A 24047-nucleotide genomic window follows, 5' to 3' on the forward strand; every position below is an offset into this window, starting at 1 on the left:
TCAGATTCTACAAAATTCTTTTTTAGGTACTGGAGTTTTTCTATTTTGCTTGTACATTAGAGGATATAAATAATTTAGCCCATGCATTGGCATTGAAGGAGGCATTCAACACTGTCATATTTCCTGTGATGATTGAGTTGTTGAATGCAATATGCAAATTAGCGAAGGAAAATGCTCATATCTCCATGTTGTCTCCCACTCATTGACAGGTATTTTAAGTTCTAGATGAGAGGCAACTCTTGTTATAATGGAATACCAACTTTTTGTTGATTAGATGTTATCTACAAAAACTTTATTGCTATATAAGCATAATTGAAATTCTTATATTTCCCTTTTATTTGTGTTTACACATAGAAGGACATAGTTTATTGTATATATTGATTAAAAAAAAGAATCAGAAGATATTAGACTAAGAAAATGCAGAGAATGCTTCAAGGAAAAAGAAAAATTCTTTTTCATTTCGATGAACTAATTTATTTAGCAATCCTAAATTCTTAATGAAATTTATCCCAAATGGAGAAGGGATGCAACTGACAAGAGCACGTTTAGAGAAGGATTAGAGAAGTGGGAGTACTCAAAGAAAAACAAAGTACTCTTGGGTTTAAAAAGTTAAACTTAATCTAAGGTGCACAGGGTAATACTCCACTAAGAGTTTTTCCCTAATGTCCTGGTGGTGGATTTTTTTGGTTGAAATAACTCAAAGATTTTTGGCCGGTCATTTCGGTGAAATTTTTTATACAAAAGTAAGCTTTTTTTAGGGGCGGAATATATAGAAATAATTAAATAATGATTACATGCTGAAACTCAAGAAATTTCTACATGGGGCTAATACATTGTGTATAATTACTGGTTTGATAAAGATTATACTGTCTATCTTCGTTCATATATGTTTGCAGGACATGTTCTACATTCCTTTGTTCTTGAGTTTTTAGCTTGATGCTATGAAATAAATTGAATGGAACCTTTTCAATCTGAAGGTTAAAAATAATATAATCATGTCTTTGTTTCTTATTTAGTCCTACATCAGAAAATGAGTGAGAAGTTAAGTTGTTTAAATAGGTATGTCCAAGACTCAAGTGTAACACGGCTAGTTGATTTTGGTAGTGGGTTGAGCCAATCGTGTTACACTTGGTGGGTCCCACGACTTGCACTGCACCAATGGGCCCGGCGGCCCGGGCCGTGACAAATTGTATCATAGCAGTTGCGAGTCGGAAGTGTGGAGCTAAGTGCTATGCAGGGCTAAGTGCTATATTGCGTGAGTGCGGTGGGAGCCACCTCTAGAGTCCACATAACCTAGTGATACCGGGATGTGCCAATTGTCATGTCACGATGAGGACGTCGCTTATGTAAGGTGGGGTATTTGTGACACTCCTATTTAGTCCAACATCAGGAAATGAGTGAGAATTTAAGTGGCTTAAATTATTTAAGTGTAACATCGGTTAGTCGATTTTGGCAGTAGATTGAGCCAAATAACACGTTACACTTGTTGGGTCCCACGGCTTGTACCGTACTAATAGGCCCGTCAGGTCGGGGCATAACATGGACAATATTAGAAGTGGACATATACTAAGTTGACTGCTCAAAGCAGTTGAAATATCATATTGATAATTTTCATCGTTATGCTACAAGAATAAATGATTTGCTTTTGTAATAGGTTTATGTGGTTTAGTTCTGATATCTTCTAACTCCCTTTGTAGCCTACTTCACCAACTACCTTGGGAAAGGAGATGGCAAATTTTGCTTTCAGACTAAGTGAAGTAGGGAAGACCTTTACAGATGTGCAAATATTGGGCAAGTGTGCTGGAAATGTTGGAAACTACAATGCGCATAAAGTTACATATCCTGTGATATTGATTGGCCAACTGTTGCAGCTGAGTTCGTGACCTCTTTGGGGGGTTAGGTTTCAACCCTTACATGGCACAGACATGTTTATTTACTTCTACTACTTTTCTCTTTGCAAGGTTTTACCTATCTGATTCATTTCAGCTTGATGGATTTTTTTTTGCGTAATTAAGTAGTGCATAGACGATTTTGATATGGTTTTTTCTTTGTGGATGACTTGGATAGGTTTCATTAATGGGAGGAGTACTTTATTTACCTGTACTTTTTTGACACTGCTGCTTGTATTCATTGTTCTCTGCTTGAACTAGTTTACTAGTAAACAGTCCTCGTGAAGATTTAGGCAACTATACAACTGTAAGAGTGTATAACTAATAGAGCCTCAGAATTTTTTTTAATATGAGTTTTGCAATCGACTCAGGTGACTAAAATGTAGGTTTTTTTTGCCATTTCACGCTTCAAGAGTTTACAAAAGGTGATTCAAATAGTAAGTAAATGCTATCATGTGCATGCTTGATAATAAGTAGATACACTTGCAGGTTATCCATCTATCTTGGAATTACAGTACATTTATCAATTAGCCTATTCTACACCAACCAGTTAGTGCATAAATAATAATGGAATTGCAGCACAAGCTAATAATTTTGTTAAGTTTGTGTTGTCTGAAAGGTTACGTCAATGTGGCCTATGAATGGAATGGCACTTGGCTTGCATGCATACTCTCTATCTGAGCCTGTTGCTTGCTCCGTATACAGATTGAGCCGCATGACTATATCGCAAAGGTTTTCAATGCAGTTGTTCAGTTTAATAACATCCTGACTGATTTTGATCGGGACATATGGAGCTATATTTCGTTAGGTTATTTTAAGCCGGTAACTTTCTTATGCTTGACCACTATACCTCTAAATTATTAGGACCTATTTTAGCTCCCAAACTTCTAATTTGGGACAAAACGATTTAATGATAATTTTGCTTTCTAGATGACCAAGGCTGGGGAGATTGGATCTTCAACTATGCCTCATAAAGTTAATCCCATTGATTTTGAGAATAGTGAGGGCAACTTGTGTTTGGCTCGAAATTGCCCATCTCTCGTATGTAGGTGTGTATCATTTACTTATCCATCTTTATTCATGGTTCTTGAGGAGTACCTAATGTGAAGTTCAGTGCTATATCACAGTTCAAAAAACACGTCTTAGTGTTTCATTTTGGTGAAGTGATACTATACTTATTGCATGTGTAATCACTGACAGAGGGATTTGACCGATTCCACTGTTTTGAGGAATTTGGGTATTGGATCTGGGTATTCTCTCTTGGCATACAAAAGTGAAAAGGTGAAACTAAGAGTGGGATCTCTACTCCGAGAATCAGAAAGATTCAAGCAACCCTAACTTTTATAGGATTGGTTGCTTAAACTGAAAAGAACTCTTCGTTTATCGAAGTAAGATTCGGACTTTGGCCCTAACTTTTATAGGTTTGACCGAGTGAGTTAGAGGCAATCCTAACTTTTATAGGTTTGTTTGCCCAAATTTAAAGTGGACCTCTCGTTCATGGAAGGAATCGAGAGGGAATTCTGGCCTTGGCCCTAACTTTTATAGGTTTTACCAAGAAAGCAGTAGGATTGGAATACAGATAGCAGTGAAAATACCGACTTGTACTAGCCACTCTATAAGGGATTTCGGTGTTAAGTGATTAGGGCTTAACACGCAAAGTTTGAAAATTGCTAAGGATTGGCGGATAGAGTGTCGTGTAAGTGTTTTAACAATGCAAGTGTTAAGTGCACAAACACGGCAAAAATTTGAACAAATTTAACCGATAGGAATTTTGGTTGACCCACCGTCAATTAATTTGATCGGTGATGGAGTTTGTGGCTGAAGATTATGAATTGTCAAACACCAGTGGGGGTTTCATGAGGGAAGGTTGATTTGTCAAAATAATCTCATCTCATCTTAACAAAACTATTCAAGAAAGTTAGTGAATTTAATCTCAGTAATGAGATACATTCCATCATTGAGGACATTCAGAGTCCATATGGGGACTTCTTGCCTATCCCTTTTCTAATTCACGGGTTATCCCTAAGAATACCCCTCATGATATTCTTCCGGGAAATTCTCATTACATGGGCTATCCCGAATGCACTAAGTGTAGTACTTTTTCAGGAACCTCCTATTTATCGATATCATGAGCCGGGCGCCTTCCTTGGTAATAAGGCGATATGCTCCATTTGAGTAGACTATCTCTACGAAAAATGGCCCCTCCCATTTAGGTTCAAATTCGCCTTTCTTCTTGGAATTAAGGATCATTGGTCATCGGACGACTAAGACCAAGTCTCCTTCTTTAAAACTCTATTGTCGAACTTTTTTATCAAAAGCTGGGGAAATTCTGGTTTGGTAGAACTCGATGTGCTATTGAGCGTCTAAGCACTTTTCATCGAGTATCTCGAGTTCTTCGAGACGTTTCTGATGTTGTTCTTCGGTTGTTAACTCTGTTGCAAGAGCGATCCGAAGAGATGGAATTTGGATTTCCAACGGAAGAACGGCTTCATACCCGTATACCAGAGAATATTGAGTCGCTCCCGTCGGTGTGCGAACCGTGGTACGATAGGCCCATAGAGCTTCACCAAGGTTATCATTCCAATCTTGTTTATTAGTCTTCACGAGTTTTGATAAAAGCTTTATGATAGTCTTCTTAAAGGCCTCCGCCAATCCATTCGTTGTGGGATTGTAAGCCGTCGACGAGACGTCTTGAATCTTGAACTTCTCGCAAAACTTGATGAAGGCGTTATTGACAAACTGGGGCCCATTGTCATGTATAATTCGCCTTGGGACACTATAACAGTAGATAATATGGTGCTTGATGAATGCAATCACGTTGCTCGACTTTACTTCTTTAAGAAGAATCGCTTCAGCCCATTTAGAGAAGTAATCGGTAATCGCTAAGATGAACCGGTCGCCTTTGATGGACGAGGGGAAAATAGGACGGACAGTGTCCATTCTCCAAGTTTTAAAAGGCCATGATGTAGCTGAAGGGTGCATATGCTCTGGGGTTGGTGCATATAATTCGCGTATATTTGACACGTGTGACACTTCCGGGCATACGCGACTGTGTCATTTATCATGGTGGGCCAGAAATATCCCATTCCTCTGATGCGGTCATAAAGTTTGGGGCCAGGTTGGTGCGTGTGATAATCATATTTTATTATAATTTTATACCCTCATTATCTATTTTATATGAATAAATATACCACTAATAATTGTTTTTATCTTTTAATTGCAGGTTAATGAAGAATAAATCTCAAACTCCTATATCTCAACAAAAACCCATTGATTAAATGAAGAAATGAATCAAGAAGCCCATTGGAAATTTAAAATTCCAAATTATCCAAAAGCCCATGAAGCAAGGAAGCCCAAAATGCCAAGATAAATGCCAAAGCCCAAAGACCCAAAGCCCAAAAGCCAAATACAAGAGGAGCTTCGGACAACAATTGCAGCATACTGGGCATCGATGCCCGCATCGTTGCCCGCATCGATGCAAGAGGAGCTTCGGACAACAATTGCAGCATACTGGGCATCGATGCCCGCATCGTTGCCCGCATCGATGCTAGCATCGATACCTCCGAGAGTTAGTTACGAACCTAAGGCTGATTTTTGATGTTTTTGGATAAGATTTCGATCCAATGGCTCACATTCACTGATGTTTACTATAAATAGGGGTAGAGAGTGAGGGGTTAGAGGTGTGAAAAGTTTTATAACTCCTTTTGGAGAGGAGGGCTACTCTTAATTGAGAAGGCCTTCCAAAATTGTAACTTTTTGTTGCAATTAATAATAATAATTTTTTCACCACTTTAAATTTTTCTCTTCTTCTCTTTATTGGATGATGAAGATGAAGATGAAGATGAAGAATTATTTGAAGATTTGCATTTCTCTTTTATTTTTTTTATTTCTTATTAGTTTAGATTTATTTCTATGCTTGTAGTTAGATTTTATTTTCTTGTTAAATAGCCAAGAGGCTAGAACCTTCTTGCCTTAGATTTATTTCATGCTTATAGAGTAGATTTATTTTCTTCCATTTAATTCTTGCAATTTTATTTTATAGTTTTGATTTTATAATTTATTTTGTAATTTAGATTTTGCAATTTATTTTGTAGTTAGATTTTAATTTCTTACACTATTCACCTTGAGGCTAGAACCCTCTTGGGTTTAGTTTTTCTTTTTGTTTATTTTTATTTTGTTTGATTCGCCTTTAGGCTAGAACCCTCTAGGGAATCACCCTTTTCTAAGAAGTGGGTTCAATTTTAGATTACCCATATCTATAATTGAATCCACCATCTTTAATTTCTTGCATTTTCTTTTATTCTAGAATTTTGTTCTTCATTCTTGATTTTTCATTTGTTTCTTGATTTTATTCATTTTTTCCTTCTCACCTTATTGATCATACTCATTCTTTTTCAAATCCACTCTCACTTACACTTTGCACCTATTTACACACCATTTTCACTCTCTCATTCTCTTCACAATCACATTCACTCATCAATCTTATTTGTCACACACACAACATAAGAACCGATTTTATATTTTCTCCTACAAAACACCTTCCTCGTGGGATCGATATTTTTATACTATAACTTGACACGGTTGTGCACTTGTAACTTTTTTGGTACATGTTTATGCCGCATCAAGTTTTTGACGTCGTTACCGGGGAAGGTGCTTAAGTAGGTTTTAATTATTTTTGTTCTTTAACTTGTGTATTTTTTGTGAAAGAACTACTTGAAGATTAAGATCAAGAATTGGAGACTGAGGAATTGGAGATTCGCTTGTGGTAAGTCTTCTTCCTTATATTTTCAATTCCATACCTTTAGTTAGTTTCTCACAATTAGTGACAAATAGGATCTTAAAAAAAAGATTTTATTTCCGTTGACCATAATAAAATTCACCCTTCACTTTGACATTTACTAACAAGATAATAAATTCAAACAAATCCCCCCTTCTCATTTGTTTGATTGTTAACCCTAATTAAAAAAAAGATTTTCTCTTTTCCATCCTTTTTAGTTGCTTTTAATTCATAGGGTTGCATTTCATATTGTTAGTAGGAATTCACCAAGTGATTTGAGCATCTTGATTTGATACACACTTCAAAATATTTTTAAGGGCAAAACCCCGTAATCAAGATAAGGTGAGGAATTTCATCACCCTTTCCTTAGCCCAAAAATCACTAATTCCTCACTACACCACCCATGCCTAATAAAACTCATTAGACGTTGGCCCTAAGGATTTGAGCTCAATAAGGAACAAAGAATCCTTAAGTGAACCGGTTTAAGTTTTCTTGAATTAGTTGGTATCTAAGGTAAGGTTTAGGGGTTGCGTAAAGCACTCCGTAAGAAACGATGTACTTAATTGCTCTCTGATCACCCTCTGGTATTATCCTTACCTAGCTAACTATCCGGATAAAACTTTTATCTTTTCACTTAAGGAATTTTTGGTTAGGAGCTAGTCTAGTTGAGTTAGGCTTAACCCTAGAGTTAGAGTGATTGAAAAGTGATTGATTTTGATTTGTTTTAGTTAGGATTTTCTATTTTCTTCAAAAAAAAAACTTTTATTTTTCCAAAACAAAAAAAAAGTTATATAAAAAGTAATTATTTTTGGTGCATGCAAAACGTGGATTAGGGACAATACACATCAACAAATTCATTTTGAACAAATGGCTAATCCACAAGTTTTTCAAAATTTATGTTATCCCAATAGGATTGAAATTTCCAATGAAGTCCGGGAGTTTGTAGAGAGTCCATATCAGTATTCGGTAAATGATCTATTTTTTTCAACCTACAACCCAGGTTGGGCAAGTTACACAAACATTGCATGGAATCAGGGAAACCACTCCGAAACTCAAAACTTCACTCCCTCTTCGACCCAACATTTTTCTAGGGAAAATACAGTTTCTTTTAACTCTCATCCACAATTTCAGCAACCCAGTCTGTCACATCAAAATCAGTTTCCTCATCATCAAGTTGTAACTCACACTCCTCTTGATACAGATCATGATGAACGTCTCAATTTTTTGGAAAAAGGTTTTGAAATCATTATTAAGGCCTCCACACTAGCCACGGATATGTTAACTCAAACATCCTACACGATGAACTCCTTTATGCAATTAACCGAACTCATACTTCACTCTAACACTCAAGCCCTAGCTAGATTAGAAACCCATATTGATCAACTAGCTAGTGCCATAAGTGAAGTAGAGGAAGGAGAAATTCTGAGTCAACCCGTGGTCAATCCTAAAGACACTCAAATGAATGCACTACAGTCAGGAAAACAGGTCGATAATCAGGAAAGAACACCTTTAAGCCAAATTCTTGTCCCAATTCATTCTTCCCCTGATAATTCAATTCAGGAAAGATCGGAGGAAGAAGAAGAAGAGTAAGTTCTAAGTTTTGAGGAAATTTTCGGTGAGGAGCTAAAAATTTTAGGAGAAGCAGATTGGGTTTGTTAAAATAAAGAAACTGTGTTGGACAATTGCTGCTTTGAACTGAATTTTGAAAAACTCTTTCTTGATGAACTAAGATTTTTAGAAAATAAACAACAACTAAATTTTTACACATCAACCATAAATCTTGGGGTTGAGAAAATTGTTAAAGAAAAATTGGTTGTTAGAGGACAAACAATCACAAATCAAGAATCTAACTTCCATATGCATGAAACCAATAATACCTACCTTCCATTGCCACTAAAATCATTAAATACCCCGGAATACTTAGAATTTCAGCACATTATTGATTATATCATGTTAAAATTGTTTAAAATTCGTGGGAGAATTTTCAATAATAAGGTAGGATTCAATGTAGAAAAGGAACTCTTTATGCTGAATATTTCATTCTACATTGTTTATTTTATTTATTTTAGAATAATAAAAAGAATTTATTATTCTCTCATTTGAGAGTTTATTATTCAGTTGTTAAAAAAAGAAGAAAAAAAAGAAGAAAAAAAGAAAAAAAAAGAAAAAAAAGAATAAAATTTTGATTTCATCCTCCTCAGACCAAAGATAATTATAGATTTTTATTAGCCGACCAAATGTAAGTGCTTCACTTTTTATCTGCTTTACTTTATGCATCATAGAGTTTGCATTAAGGACAATGCAAAATTTAGGTGTGGGGGTGGGAATTAGTTATTTTTTTCTCTTTATTTTATATTTTTAGTTACATTTTTGTTTTTTTTTTCCTTTTTCTAAAAAAAATTATAAAAATATCGTCACTTGGCAAATTGATGGAGTTATGTAATAATTGATTTATTTGATAAATTTGAAATTTTCTAATCCCTAGTTAGTTATTTACTTAAGTTCACCTTTTATGATAACTCTAAATAAATTTCTTAAGAAATGATTTTCAAAGTAGTATACTTTACTTAAGCCTTAACTTTGACTTTTATTTAAAATAATGAAATTTTTATATGCTTAGCTTAGAGTTAAAAATAATTTTTCAAAGTGTCTTGATTTACATATTTTTCAAAATATATATACATATACAAAAAAATATTTGCAAAAGAAGAGTGCGAAAAATGGGCACAAAAAAAAACTCTTGAATTCAAGGTGATTCTATCTTAAAAAGCCTAAGCTGACCGAGTAATTAAGCCCAAGGAGTATTTTCATACTTAATGACCTAAGCCCGTTTGGGTTGGGATCCATTAGCCTAAAACTCGTTAAATGGTCACTTAGAAAGCCTGTTAAAGTAGAAAAAAAAATCACAAAGGAAGAAAGAGTTAAAAAAATTTAAAATAAAAAAAACTAATAAATGTTTTATAGTTGTATATATGGTCTTGGAAAATATTTTAAATCAAGCAACTTGAAAATTATTTAAAACAAAGAGTTAGCATGTTCTTTTCAAAACTTTTAAATTAAATTTCTAAGTTTGGCTTGGTTTTGTATTGCTACAATGAGAAGATTTTCTAGAAAATATACCTTAGAGTTATATATAAAAATATTTTCTTGAGTGATAACTGGCTCCAATTAGATTATCTAAAAGTTATCAAGTGAATTTAGTTATTTATTGACTTCTTTAATTTAGCAAGTTGACCGAATTTTGTGAGTATATTCACTACAAACCCTCACGAGACTACAACTAGTCCACTAGGGTAACCTAGGGTTTAAAGGCTTGTTGTGTGTGCTAAATACAACTGCGATTCCTGCCAAAGTGAGTTAGCTTTTTCTTCAGTTTTCTTTCTTTGCTAGAGGACTAGCAAAAGTTTAGGTGTGGAGGTATTTGATAATCATATTTTACTATAATTTTATACCCTTATTATCTATTTTATATAAATAAATATACCACTAATAATTGTTTTTATCTTTTAATTGCAGGTTAATGAAGAATAAATCTCAAACTCCCATCTCTCAACAAAAACCCATTGATTAAATGAAGAAATGAATAACGAAGCCCATTGAAAAATTAAAATTCCAAATTATCCAAAAGCCCAAGAAGCAAGGAAGCCCAAAATGCCAAGATAAATGCCAAAGCCCAAAGACCCAAAGCCCAAAAGCCAAATACAAGAGGAGCTTCGGACGCATCGATACCAGCGATACCAGCATCGTTGCCTGTATCGATGACAGCATCGATGATAGCATCGATACCTCCGAGAGTTAGTTACGAATCTAAGGCTGATTTTTGATGTTTTTGGATAAGATTTCAATCCAATGGCTCGCATTCACTAATGTTTACTATAAATAAGGGTAGAGAGTGAGGGGTTAGAGGTGTAAAAATTTTTGTAACTCCTTTTGGAGAGGAGGGCTACTCTTAATTGAGAAGGCCTTCCAAAATTATAACTTTAGTTGCAATTAATAATAATAATTTTTTCACCACTTTAAATATTTCTTCTCTTTGTTGGATGATGAAGATGGAGATGAAGAATTATTTAGAGGTTTGCATTTTCTTTCCTTTTTCTCTTTTATTTCCTTTTTATTGCTTATTAGTGTAGATTTATTTCTATGCTTGTAGTTTAGATTTTATTTTCTTGTTAAATAGCCAAGAGGCTAGAACCCTCTTGCCTTAGATTTATTTCATGCTTATAGAATAGATTTAATTTCTTGCATTTAATTCTTGCAATTTTATTTTGTAGTTTAGATTTTGCACTTTATTTTGTAGTTAGATTTTAATTTCTTATACTATTCACCTTGAGGCTAGAACCCTCTTGGGTTTAGTTTTTCTTTTTGTTTATTTTTATTTTGTTTGATTCGCCTTTAGGCTAGAACCCTCTAGGGAATCACCCTTTTCTAAGAAGTGAGTTCAATTTTAGATTACCCATATCTATAATTGAATCCACCATCTTTAATTTGTTGCATTTTCTTTTATTCTAGAATTTTGTTCTTCATTCTTGATTTTTTATTTGTTTCTTGATTTTATTCATTTTTCCTTCTCACCTTATTGATCATACTTATTCTTTTTCAAATCCATTCTCACTTACACTTTTCACCTATTTACACACCATTTTCACTCTCTCAATCTCTTCACAATCACATTCACTCATCACTCCTATTTGTCACGCACACAACATAAGAACCGATTTTATATTTTCTCCTACAAAACACCTTCCTCGTGGGATCGATATCTTTATACTATAACTTGACACGGTTGTGCACTTGCAACCTTTTTGGTACATGTTTATGCCGCATCAAGTTTTTGTGATGTTGGCCACAAACTCCTTCGTGTGTTTCTCTAAGGACCTCTTCAGCTTCTTTAGTCGATAGGCAACGTAGTAGCAAACCATCGTACCCCCGATGATATAGCGTTGGACTCTCTGTGTTATTGTAGAACCTTGGTGCTCTTCATCTGATTGAGTTCCTTTTCTTCACGTCTTCCGGTAAAATCCCTTGTAAGACATAATCGATGATAGGGAAATGCCAATCTCATGACTCGAACTCAACTTGTGTTGAATGCACTTCTTTAGTATCCTCCTCTTCGTTGTCTATATCATAGATTAGTACGAAGAGTTGATGAGTTCTTACCGTAACGAACTGTTCTGTTTCGGGAGGCTACGCCAGGGACACTGCTAATGCTGCCAGCGCATCTGCGTATGCATTCTGTAGACACAGAATGTACTCAATGAAGAATCCTTTGAATGATTCTGCTATCTTGATGGCCACCTCATGGTATAGTATCAAATCCTGATTCCTGACTGCATACACTCCTTGAACTTGCTTAACTATGAGTTGGGAGTTGCCGAAAGCTTCGAGATACTCAACCCCAGCTCTTTAGCAAAACTGAGTCTGATGAGTTACGCATTATATTATGCTACATTATTTGAGCATGCCTCGGTTAGAGAGTAGGCTCGAGGCATCACATGTTTTCCCGGGGAAACTAAGACAACTCTAACTTTGGAGGAGATCTTAGAACATCCAGGAGCACTTGCTACATTAGTTACTCAAGAAGCACCATCGAAGTACAAACACCACACCTATTGATGGGAGGTTACGTTGGCTTCGTGAGTCTTATCAAGCAGATCGTCATATACCTCGGCGGTATTCGTAGTTGGGTTAGCTACTAGGAGATCACAAATAGCTTGTCCTTTGACCGACTTCTATTGTTTAAAGTGTAGGTCATATTGGGATAGGAGCAGTGCCCATTTTGCTAACCGTTAATTCATAAAAGTCGGCTGCGTCATGAACACCTGGACTGGGTTAACATTGGAAATTATGTAAATAGTCTATCCGACCAAGTAGTGCTGCATCTTTTGAATCGCGAACACCAAGGCGAGACACTCCCTTTCAATCATTGGATACTTGGATTCAGCACCCACAAGGGTCTGGCTTAAGTAATATACGACATATTCATGACCGTTGTCATCATCTTGTACCGGTAATGCACTTAACGAGTGGCTCGTCGCCTTGCGAGCACAGGGGGTTTTGAGAGATATTATTTAATATTCTCGAATGCTTTTTGACAAGCGTCGTCCCGTACGAACGATACACCCTTCTTTGTGAACCTGGAGAATGGTTGATATTTCCCTGAAAGGTTCGAGATGATCTTTAAGATTTCTTAGGGTTTCAACTTGTTAGTTACCTTCACTTTATCAAGGTCGATGTGAATACCCTTGGTGGTGATGACGAATCCAATGAATTTGCCGCTGGACATTTGGAGGAAAGATTTGGTAGGATTCATCTTCAGTTAATGAGTCCGCATCAGATTAAACATCGTCTTAAAGTCTTTGATGTGATCATTTTTGTGACGATTTTTCACGACTAGGTCATCCACGTAGCATTCGATAGTATTCCAGAGATGCTCCTAGAAAATCTTTGACATGACTCTCTGATATGTGGCACTTGCATTCTTTAAGCCGAATGGCATAACCGTGTAGCAGAAAATGCCGAGGGGTGTTCTGAATGCGGTATGCTTTTTGTCATCTGGATGCATCTTTATCTGATTAAAATTAGAAAATCCATCCATGAAGGACATTCTCTCGAATCCACACGTATTGTCGATGATAACATCCGTGATGGGAAGAGGAAAATCATCTTTCGGGTAGGTAGTGTTAAGGTCTACAAAATCGATACAAATCCTGATTTTCCCGTTCTTCTTAAGGACCGGGATGATGTTGGCGAGCCATTCAGGATGCTGTTCCTCACTGATAAAACCCAAGTCGATAAGGTTTTTAACTTCAGACTCGATTGCCTCCATAATTTACAGACGAAACCGTCTTTGCTATTGTTTGACATGTTTGACATCCGACTTTATTGAGGCGATGCACTTCCACATTTGGATCGAGCCCTGGCATATCCTCGTAGTTCCAAGCAAAAACATCAATGTACTCCCTAATGAGGGCAATTAGCTCTTCTTTCTCATTTGATGGGAGACTATCGCTAATGAATATCGATTTCTGATTATCCTCGTCACCCATATTTACCTGGATTACTTGATCCTCGGTAAGGGGTTCCCTTTGTTCAAACCTATGACCGTGCTACATATTCAGGTGATGAACCTAAGGGTCTTCCCAAGTTGGAATTTGGTCATCTTCCTCTATTGTGACGGGGTCGATCGTAGCCATGTTCGACGTTAGTATTTTGAATATTTCACCAAGACTAGCGTCAGAGTCCTAGGCTGAAGAATCAGAAGAATATCCGTCTTTACCCTTATTAACTATTTGATCAATGGCCTACCAGCAACACTTGTCATCGGACGAGGAGACATAACCTAAACCTCTTCTATGGCTATAATAATTATCGGGTTTTCCTTTTCGTAAATAGGCCATACGAGGCGAAACTCATGGACCTCGACCAAATCAAAGACCCTCTCCGAGTGCGAAGTCATATCCGTATCTCTCCATGAGATTACGCGCTTTTGTGTCATATCTAAATAAATGAGGGGCAGGTTTATCATCATAGTCATCTTCTTCCAAGAAGTGGTATGGTTCGAAAATTCTTTTCCTTTACCATAGACAACTTCCTTTTCACCCCCTGCCTTTGCGGGGATGACAAGTGTCGTTCCGAACGAGTCCTGAACATGCTTTTTCGTCATACAAAATGATTGAAGTGGTATACACAATTCTGGGTCATTATACAACCCCTTCATGATGTTATCAAGACACAACGAGTACTCTAAATCATCATTTATTGCTACTTCTTTGGCAAGTTGCCAATTACAACTACTATCCGATGACTCTTCATTGTCAAGATTGATTACAATGAGTACAATGTCATTAAGTACAAAACCACCGTCGTAATCAAACCTAGCCTCGGTATCAGTATCGGATTCAGCTCCGTAGAGAAGGAAGTCTGTAAAATAATTTTTTAACCCCTTAAACGGTTGCTTATCCGTGACCACTGTCTTGACCTCGTTATTAGTGTCTATATATTTAAGACACTAATGGAGGGTAGAAGGGACTATAATGTTACCATAGATCTAGGGATGACCCAACAGTAAGTTATAGGAAGTCTTTACATCGATCACATAACATGTGACTTCTGGCTTTAAATCTCCAATCTGAAATTTTACTCAGATTTTACCCAACGGTCTGGACCTACTAGTGTTGAATCCGTAGATCGTAGTGCCCGTAGAGGCTAGCTTACTGGCCGGTATTCCGAGACTATACATCAATCGGAGTGGCATGACGCTAACAGCGGAACCCAGATCAACTTGGATTTGGTTGACAACGCTGGAGCCAATGTGCCCGGTGAAATACAAGGGTCGGTCATGCTTTGAATTCTTTGTTTGCATGTCCTCATTGGTGAAAGAAATGCAGGGAAAGTGATGTGTCGCAAGATTGTAATGTTGGACTGGCGACTCTGGTTCCTCAGGAGATGGCTTGATCTGAGTCAGGAAAATGTTAGAATTTGCCAAGGCTTCTTGCAATGCCTCCCTTGTGTCTTTCAAGAGATGTAACAGCTCATATAGAGTTATTCCAGCCGGTATATTGGCTAACTATGTCATAATGTCGAAGCGGTGAGGAGCACTCGAGCTTTCTGGTTTCTCTCTTCCAATCGGTTGATTGAATCGAGACTGCTTTGGGTTCTTAACCTCTTAGTGTAAGGGCTCCTTCTCATTTAGCTTTTGCTGAGTCTTTTCAACAGGTGCCGGGGGAGTTGTGACCACTCCTATTTTTGCTAATATCTTGGAGGGAATGGTTTTGGTTACCCCCTGCTTAGCTAACTGCTCGGGGGAGGTCGCGTAATTGAAATGGTATTCGTTCCCACTTCGGGTAGCAAAAACTTCTTGCTCATCTTCGGAGAGTGGGAAAGCAGGAATTCTTTCATCATTTTCTTCTAGAATGGCCGAGGCTCCGCAACAGGACTTTCCTTTGCCCTTTGATTTCTTCTTGGATGATGATCCGGCCCACTGTTCATCTTAAATCATATCGGGATGGACCTAGTGAATCTCACCATTTGGGGCTGTGTGTGGCACAAGCCCTTTCCGGTGTTGTTTGTGAGGATCATCATTGACGGTCTTCACTACTACGTTCATTACGGGCTCGGGGTGAAACCAATTCAGGGGAACAGATCTGAAGCTGATTGACACTGCCTTCGCACCGACCTTCTTCTCCTTAGATTGTTTCATAGTGATGACCCCAACATCGATCAAGGCCTAGATTTTATCTTTGAGCGTGTAGCACGACTTTGTAGGGTGGAGCCGCTCTATGGAATGCGCAGTACTTTGGTCATTAATCCTTTTAGCGTCTTCCTGATCCTGGATCGGAGTCAACGTGATCTTGTTGTTCTCTATGAGGTATTTAAAATTTCCGGGGACAATTGTCGTTGTTTGACCTCTTTCGGTCTTCTTCCTCTTGAGGAAGCGTTCAGCTCGTTCTCCTCACACCTTCAAATCCCTCCAGGTTTTGGATGGCGCCATTCCCATGACTTTAAGGATATCCAACGAAAGATTATTATGACAAGTTTCAAGGATGAACTCTTTGCTGATCAGATATCGACAATTCATTACTTTGTTCCGGAATCGTTTGACGAAGTTCTCGACTAATTCTCCATCCTTCTGTTTCACATCGAATAACATTCCGATTGAAACCTCGGTGTCATCATCAAAGAAATTTGTGACAAACATGTCCTCCATATCATCCCAACTGTCGATACTCTCCGGCTTAAGACGATAATACCAATCGAAGGCTGCTCCGCGAAGAGTGCCAACGAATGACCGTACCATCAAGGGATCATTATTGAAGATTATTCCCAAATGAGACTTGAAGTATATTAAGTGCTAAGTGGGGGAACCCTTTCCGTCAAATGGCATGAAGTTGATCAAATTAAACTTCATCGGGTATGGGATTGATTCCCACTCTCTCGGGTATGGACATAGTATTCTGGACTTCTTTACTTCTTGAGCAGTCATCAACGCATTGATTTTGCTCTGTAAGTCCCTCATTTTTTATCCTCGCTCGTATCTTTCTTTGAGTGATATTGAAGAGAAGTGATGTAATCATCCTTCGTATTATTATCATCTGAGGGACCACTCCCAGCATTGTTGTCAATGGGAGGGATATCCATTTTGGCATTCTCGTCTGCTTCCCGATCACTATCAACTTGGGTAGGATTATTGCGACGACTGGACTCTCCATGCTGATTTGTTAGCGTCGCAATTTGTTGGCTATGCATTTATCTCATCTCCTACATAGCCATCTCCATTTCAAATTTGAAATTCTCTTTATGCTTGGTTAGAGCATCTTTGAGAATTTTAGCCATTTGTTCTGTGTTGATCATATATGACTCATAGGATCGTCCCGCGTTGGATGTTGTATCATCAAAAGCCATTGTCGAGCAAGCATCCGATGTTTTGTCATCTGAGGGTAGTCCTTTTTGCATTCTCTGGTAATCACTTCATCTACTGGTCCCTGATCGCAATCAAATTATTCGTTGGGATATTCCTGAAAACTTGTCTGGACTAAATTGTCGTGTTGACTTTCCTTTGCCGGTCATGTTGACAGACACTTTTGGAAATTCATCATTTTGAGCGACTGATTTCTTTCTATGGAAATGCCTTGGTTTAGACTCGGATGTTCCGGTGGAGATTCTTTCAAATCCTGAAACTCTCTCCGGGGCAGGTTTAGGACAGCAACATTCTGACAACACTGCCTTGATAATCTTGGCACACGGACAATGAGAATCCATTTCTCGGGTACTTCTTTTCTGGGACTTGTTTGTACCCCCAGTTCGATAGTACAACTCACCGGTCTTATGGCCGGAGTAACCCATTGTGTGTTAGTACGACTCCCCAGGTATAACGTCATCGTTAGACGAATATGCTTTCCCCTAGGGACTCAACCTTTGTTAGCGTCTTCAGGAGTCACACGTTCGAGGCTACATTTTCGTGAGGGTAGGACCTCAACGGGCTCCCGGACTTCGACGCGCAATCCAATACGGTCGGTTGTAAGGATTTTCCCATCATGCATTCTCTTCCACTGCATAGGAGGACGATTACGACCCCTAGCTTGATAAACCGCTCGAGACTCATTCAATAGGCCCAAGCGTTCCTTGATTTGAGCTTTGCCTCGATCATCGTGCAAAGGACCAAGGTGATCGACTATCGGCTTCCTGCTTTTCGACAAGTCTACACTGCTGTAAGGCTTCACTGAAAGTGCTGAACTCGATGGAATCGGAGAAACAGGTGTAGAACATCTTCTGTCTTGGTCCTGGCGTAGGTCAAACTTGAGTGACCCTCAGCTTGGAGGGTCAGACTTGAGTGACCCGCAACTTGGAGGGTAAGATTGAAGTGACCCACGGCGGTGAGGGTTAGATTGAAGTGATCCGCGACCGGGAGGGTTAGATTGAAGTGACCCACGGCTGGGAGGGTCAGATTGAAGTGACCCGTGGCTGGGAGGGTCAGATTGAAGTGACCCACGGCGGGGAGGGTCAGATTGAAGTGACTCGCATTTTTTGATCTTTTCGGTCACCGTCTTGGACTTTGGCCTCCATACTTTTTGCAGTCTTGGTGGCTTCTTTTCCACTTATTCCTTCTACAATTTTTTGACTTCTTGCATAAGAATTCAAGCTTGCACAAGCAATACGTGGTGCTTCTGGATTCGCTCCTCAAAGGTAGAGCGGGTCCTCTTAATGTGGACTCATTCGTTCTTCTCTTCTTTAGAGGGGTTGCTCGATCACCGTTTTTGTTCTTAGCGCTGCCTAGATTTCAGATCCACATCATAGCGGATCTCGTCCATTGACTCCAAACCCTTAGCAAGTTGACGTGCAAGGCGTTGACGTCATCTTTGGCGCACCGTCTTTGAAAATGTTGGAGTACCTACAGCGACTGACTCTTTGGTCAAGGAGGAGTTCAGATCCGCTAATCTAACTTTGCTAGATATCGGCGACACATTGCGATTTACAACTGTAGTGGCGGCGACGCGGAGATTATCTTCTTGGGTCTTTGTGTGGATCTACGAGGAGGACAAGTATTTCTCAAACTTCTGTTGGTCAAACTCAAATTTGACCTCTTCATTCACCATGATCTTGGTCGCTGGTTGAAGCACGACAGCTTCGGCAGCGAAGCTGTTTGCTCCCACTGTAGTCGCCAGCTTGTTTTCATCGAAAGTAGTCTTTATTATCGATTCCATTACAACTTTAACCATTTAAAATGAATTCAAATAACAAAAATATAAATTACAACTCTCTAGAAAATAAACACAAGAACTGTTTATCAACTCATGCTTAGTGGGGTCTTCGCCTGTGCCGGGGATGTTAATATCCATGGACGACCGCGGATCAGATCTGGTTATCGGATAATTGATAGAGCTCCTACTTTACCAAGGAAGTATTCCCTCGAAGTACTAAAATTGACTAAGCGAAATCAATAGATGTTCTCAAGATTAAGAGTAAGCCTAATCTTAAGGAACGGACAGGGGGATACTGGTTCAGATCCTCTGAATGCCTTCCTCTTTATGCTAAAGTTCACCAGGATCTGATTAACCTTCGCAAAAATTTTGTGCTATTTGACTCCTCAATCCAGCAGCACCTCGACCCCTTGATAAAATTCCAGATCCGTAAAATGGAGGCCTTAAGCTCATATTTATAGGGCTTCAGATGTGGGTATTCGGATGAGAATGAGCGATTTGGCCCTATCTTCGGTTAGTAATGGGCTAACCATGTTTGTGGCTGATATCAAGTCAATTGGGAACCCCTGGAATAGATAAATCCTGAGAAAACCGGACGAAAGCCATCAAAACATGTTTCCGGGTCAAACCTGCGCGAAACAGCTCGTGTTGACCCTCGCGGCCGCGGTTCACCCATGGTTGAACCGCACGACCACGGTTCACCTTGTGGTGAACCACGTGGCCACGGTTCACCTCGTGGTGAACCGCGTGGCCGCGGTTGATCTCGTGGTGAACCACACGGCCACGTGGTGAACCGCACGGCCACGGTTCACCTCTTGGTGAACCGCGTGCGGGTTACCAGGTGGTGACCCACACCCCCACACGAGTTGAGACTTCTTCTCTCTCTTTTCACATTTCGGTGTTTCGTTGAATTGTACGCTTCGCTGAGGCTGATTGACGAACACGAGCTGATTGACGTGCGCATGTTGACCAACACGTGCGAGTTGATTGACATGAGCGTGTTGTCCACACGTGCGAGTTGATTGATGTGCGCGTGTTGACCAACGCGCGCGAGCTAACTGACATGCGCATGTTGATCGACGCGTGCGAGGTGACTGACGTGCGCGTGTTGACCGACGCGTGTGAGCTGATTGACGTGAGCGTGTTGACCGATGCGCGTGAGGTGACTGACGTGCACGTGTTGACTGACGTGCGCGAGCTGATTGACGTGCACGTGTTGACCGACGCACACGAGCTAACTGGCATGTGCGTGTTGACTGAAGCGCGCGAGCTGACTGACATGAGCGTGTTGACCGATGCATGCGAGCTGATTAACATGTGCGTGTTGACCGATGCACACGAGCTAACTGACATGCGCGTGTTGACCGACGAGCACAAGGTGACTGACGTGCGCGTGTTGACCGACGCGTGTGAGCTGATTGACATGCGCGTGTTGACCGACACACATGAGCTAACTGGCATGTGCGTGTTGACCGACGCGCGGGAGGCAATTTGGTAAGCCTTCTTGACTCATCCACTCTTTGCTTCGAGCTGCGTGCGGGCTCTCATAGGCGATTTTAGACGCCTATAGATGTATTTCCATAGGCTAAGGTAGAAACACACCTATCTCCTGATGAAGGTATTTAATCCTAATCAAATTTAGGACATGGTGGACATCCTGCAGGATCAAAATCTTATCCGAAGTCAGCTTTAGGTTGATCCGACCTATTCTAGATACAGGAGCTTTGTTATTATTTTCCATTATCACAGTTCCTCTACTTGAGACCTGATAAGTGAAAAACAAAGATTGATTAGAGCAAACATGAATATTAGCTCCAGTGTCAATCCACCAATCATTTGCTTGAAAGGTCATGTTTACTTCATGGGTGAAGAGAACAGCCCTGAAAGCAGTCTAAGCTTAACTGGAAGTCACCATGTTTACTTGTGACTTATTAGGTGGAAGTCCTCCCTTCCTAGGCTTGGGTGGTTCTGTCATCTTGTAAAAACAGTCCTTAGCAAGGTGGTTGGTTCGTCCACAAACGAAACATGCTCGACGTTCAGCTCCTTCCTTCTTTTGAAAGTGGACAGGGTTTTAATTTTGATGAAATGATTTCTTCTTAAATATTTTACTTTGATTTTGGTGGAAGGGATGTTTCTTGTGTTTGGAAAAAGGTTTGGATTCAATATTGTTTACTTTGGGTTATTTGGGTTCGGATTTTATTTTATTTTTCTCCCTGAGTCTATGTTGCTCTTCGATTCTAATGGAATTCAACACTTGCTCTAGGGTAAGGTTTTTGGCAAAATCTAATCAGGATTCGGGATGCTTGTCTATAAGACAGGCTATCTGAAACGTTTCATCTAAGATAGATTCATTCATTTTTAATTGGTGAACTATATGTTTTAACTCATGAATTTGCTCATTCATTGGTTTAGAATCTACCATTTCTAAATATGTTAAAATCAAAAGCATTAAATCTTTTAATTCCCATATCATCTAAACCATATTTTTTCTCTAGTGTTTCCCACAGAACTTTAGCATTAGTGATAGTATACTATATATCGTATAACCTATTAGATAAGGCTCCTAAGATTCTGTATAGACAATGATACTCTATTTTTTGAGGTGTTATCGGGATATGAATGGAAACTATGGAGGAAGATAAGGAAGATTACCTCGTAATTGGTCTAGATGAAGATGTGTTGTCTGGTTCTATGACAGTTATTAGATTTAGAGTTGTTAACCAAAATCTCATTTGGTTTTGCGAACGACGGAAATTGTTCCCATTAAACTTCTCTAGTTTAGCCGACATAATTTCACTTGTAGCCATAATCTATTGATGAATAAATAATTTTGTTATTATAATGCAACAGATGTGATTTAAACATTCAAACAACAGAATCAAGTGTAGCATGTCGGTTTTATAAGATGTAGACTGCATTAACATAACAAACATTATATGAAAGAGAATACAAAACATGCTAAACATGATATTATTCTAAACAGTGCAATTAGACTCTTTGATTATTGGGAATATTTGCTATTTAGTCTATAATTAAAATGTAAATTAGTTTAAACAGTTAATAATTTTTAGATAATGATGGGTTAATATTATAACACAGATATAAGAAATGATTAAAACAAAAATAAAAAAGGTTAGAAATACGGCCTGATGATCGAGGCGTGCAAGGCACTGTCCTAAGAATCTAATTGCCTCCTCTCGTACAGGCTACGCGGCAATAGTTCTCGGAGATACAACGACCCTCGGTCAGACGACCTCCTTCTCGTCGGTATGAGCTTCAAGAAGGCTTTGTAATTCTCCTCAACTTTTAGGAACCAGTGAAAATATAATAGCAGAAAAATATTTTTGAAAATAGAAGGGGAAGAGAAGAGATCTACTTCTTCACAAAAAATTTCTTGTTAACCCTCGCATATACCGGTCTTTATATAGGTTGAGAGCCGCGTCCGTACAAAATATTAATCCGCAGTTTAATACTAGCCGTTACAAAATATTAATCACGTTATTGCTAGCCGTTACAAAATATTAATCACGTTAATGCTAGCCATTACAAAATATTAATCTGTAGTTTAATGCTAGCCATTACAAAATATTAATTCGCTATTTAATGCTAGCCGTTACAAAACATTAATCACGTTTTTAATCAGTATCATATTAATTATGTTTTAATTATTCCAATTAGCAAAAAACAAAATATAGCAGGTTAAGAGCCTCAATCCGGACCTGCATTCGTGTCCGCAGGTCGTGTGCGCGCGCCACTCGACCCGACCCGAACCTGAGCCCGGCCTGGCCGGCGCGCGCGTGTGTGGTATAGAGCATAACCCTTATTTTCTTCTATTCCTATTTCATTTCCTATGTGGGACTAAAATTTCCCACTACAATGTCAAGTTTTAAGTTACACTTATTATAACTCCAACAGGATACATGGTTAATTGCAGATAAATCTTTTTGTATTATTCGTGAAATTATCTAGCAGATCTGATCCACGACACTAAGTATGTTTCAAAGGAATATCGATTCTTAAAGTTGTGAACAAATCATGAAGACTAGTGGTCTGATAATCAAATTCTTCAGACCGGTTTCACGAGATACTTTTTCATACTACATAAGTTTGGTCACTAATTAACTGTGATATCTTTAATTTTTGCTTAGAGATGCAACTCTTTAAATACTGTAGAACGATTTAGTTTTCAACATATATGGATTCGGATCCTCTCCACTACAAAAAATGTTGGAATATCGATTCTTAAAGTTGTGAATAAATCATGAAAACCAAGGATCTGATGATCAATCTCTTTTGACTGGTTTCACCAAATACTCTCATACTATACATGTTCGATCACTTATTCACTGTGATATTTTTAATATTTGCTTAGAGAAATAACTTTTTAAATATTGTAGAACAATATGATTTTCTACACATATGGATTCGATCCCTCTCCACTACAAAAAAATGTAATGTAGGAACCATTACTTTATCAAGACTGTTGAATTAATAGATGGTTGTGATTTTTTTCCTATTGTAAATTCAAAATGAGCGTAATTCATAATCATCTATTAGATAATCAATAAATTGTGATTAAGACAGTGATCTCTCCACTACTTTCTTACATTAGAAAGAATCGAAATTCCTTCTACATTAACAGTTCAATGAGAGGTACATATAAAACAGCATGTGATTTCTCAAAAAACATGCTCTGTAGTAGACTATTCAACCAATCGAGTTCTTACTATTAGAAATCAAGAGAACATAAAGAGAGTTACAAATCTCACCGATCAAACCCTAAAACAAAGCTCTAGATCTCTCACAAATCTCCCATAATTGGATGCAGCAATCCTCTCTCAAAGACTGCTCAAAATTATCCTTGCCTAACCCTATTTAATTAGGTTTAGGGTTATATATCAACTTAGAAACGAACCGCGTTAAAAACAACGCCCAGCCCAAAATCCATCTACGGTCGACCATGGCAGTCGACCGCACAAGTTTTGAGGTCGATCGTATGAAGCTCACTGTTAACCGAACACCCCTGATAGAGAACCAAAATCCTACAGTCAACTCACGGTCGACCGTGGTGGTTGACCGAACTGATTTCCCGAGAGATAATCACCTACAGGGTCCTCACGGTCGACCGCCATGGTCGACCGCCAGTCTGCCTGGCCGTTCTTCTGCTGATTTCCTGAACTCTCT

General features: G+C 38.6%; 1 pseudogene; it reads left to right on the forward strand.

The window, feature by feature from the left end:
* LOC109844993 overlaps positions 1-24047 on the forward strand; it is a 93855-nt pseudogene that overhangs the window by 50350 nt on the left and 19458 nt on the right.

The sequence above is a fragment of the Asparagus officinalis genome, chromosome 6 (genome assembly GCF_001876935.1).
Source record: "Asparagus officinalis chromosome 6, Aspof.V1, whole genome shotgun sequence".
NCBI lineage: Eukaryota > Viridiplantae > Streptophyta > Magnoliopsida > Asparagales > Asparagaceae > Asparagus > Asparagus officinalis.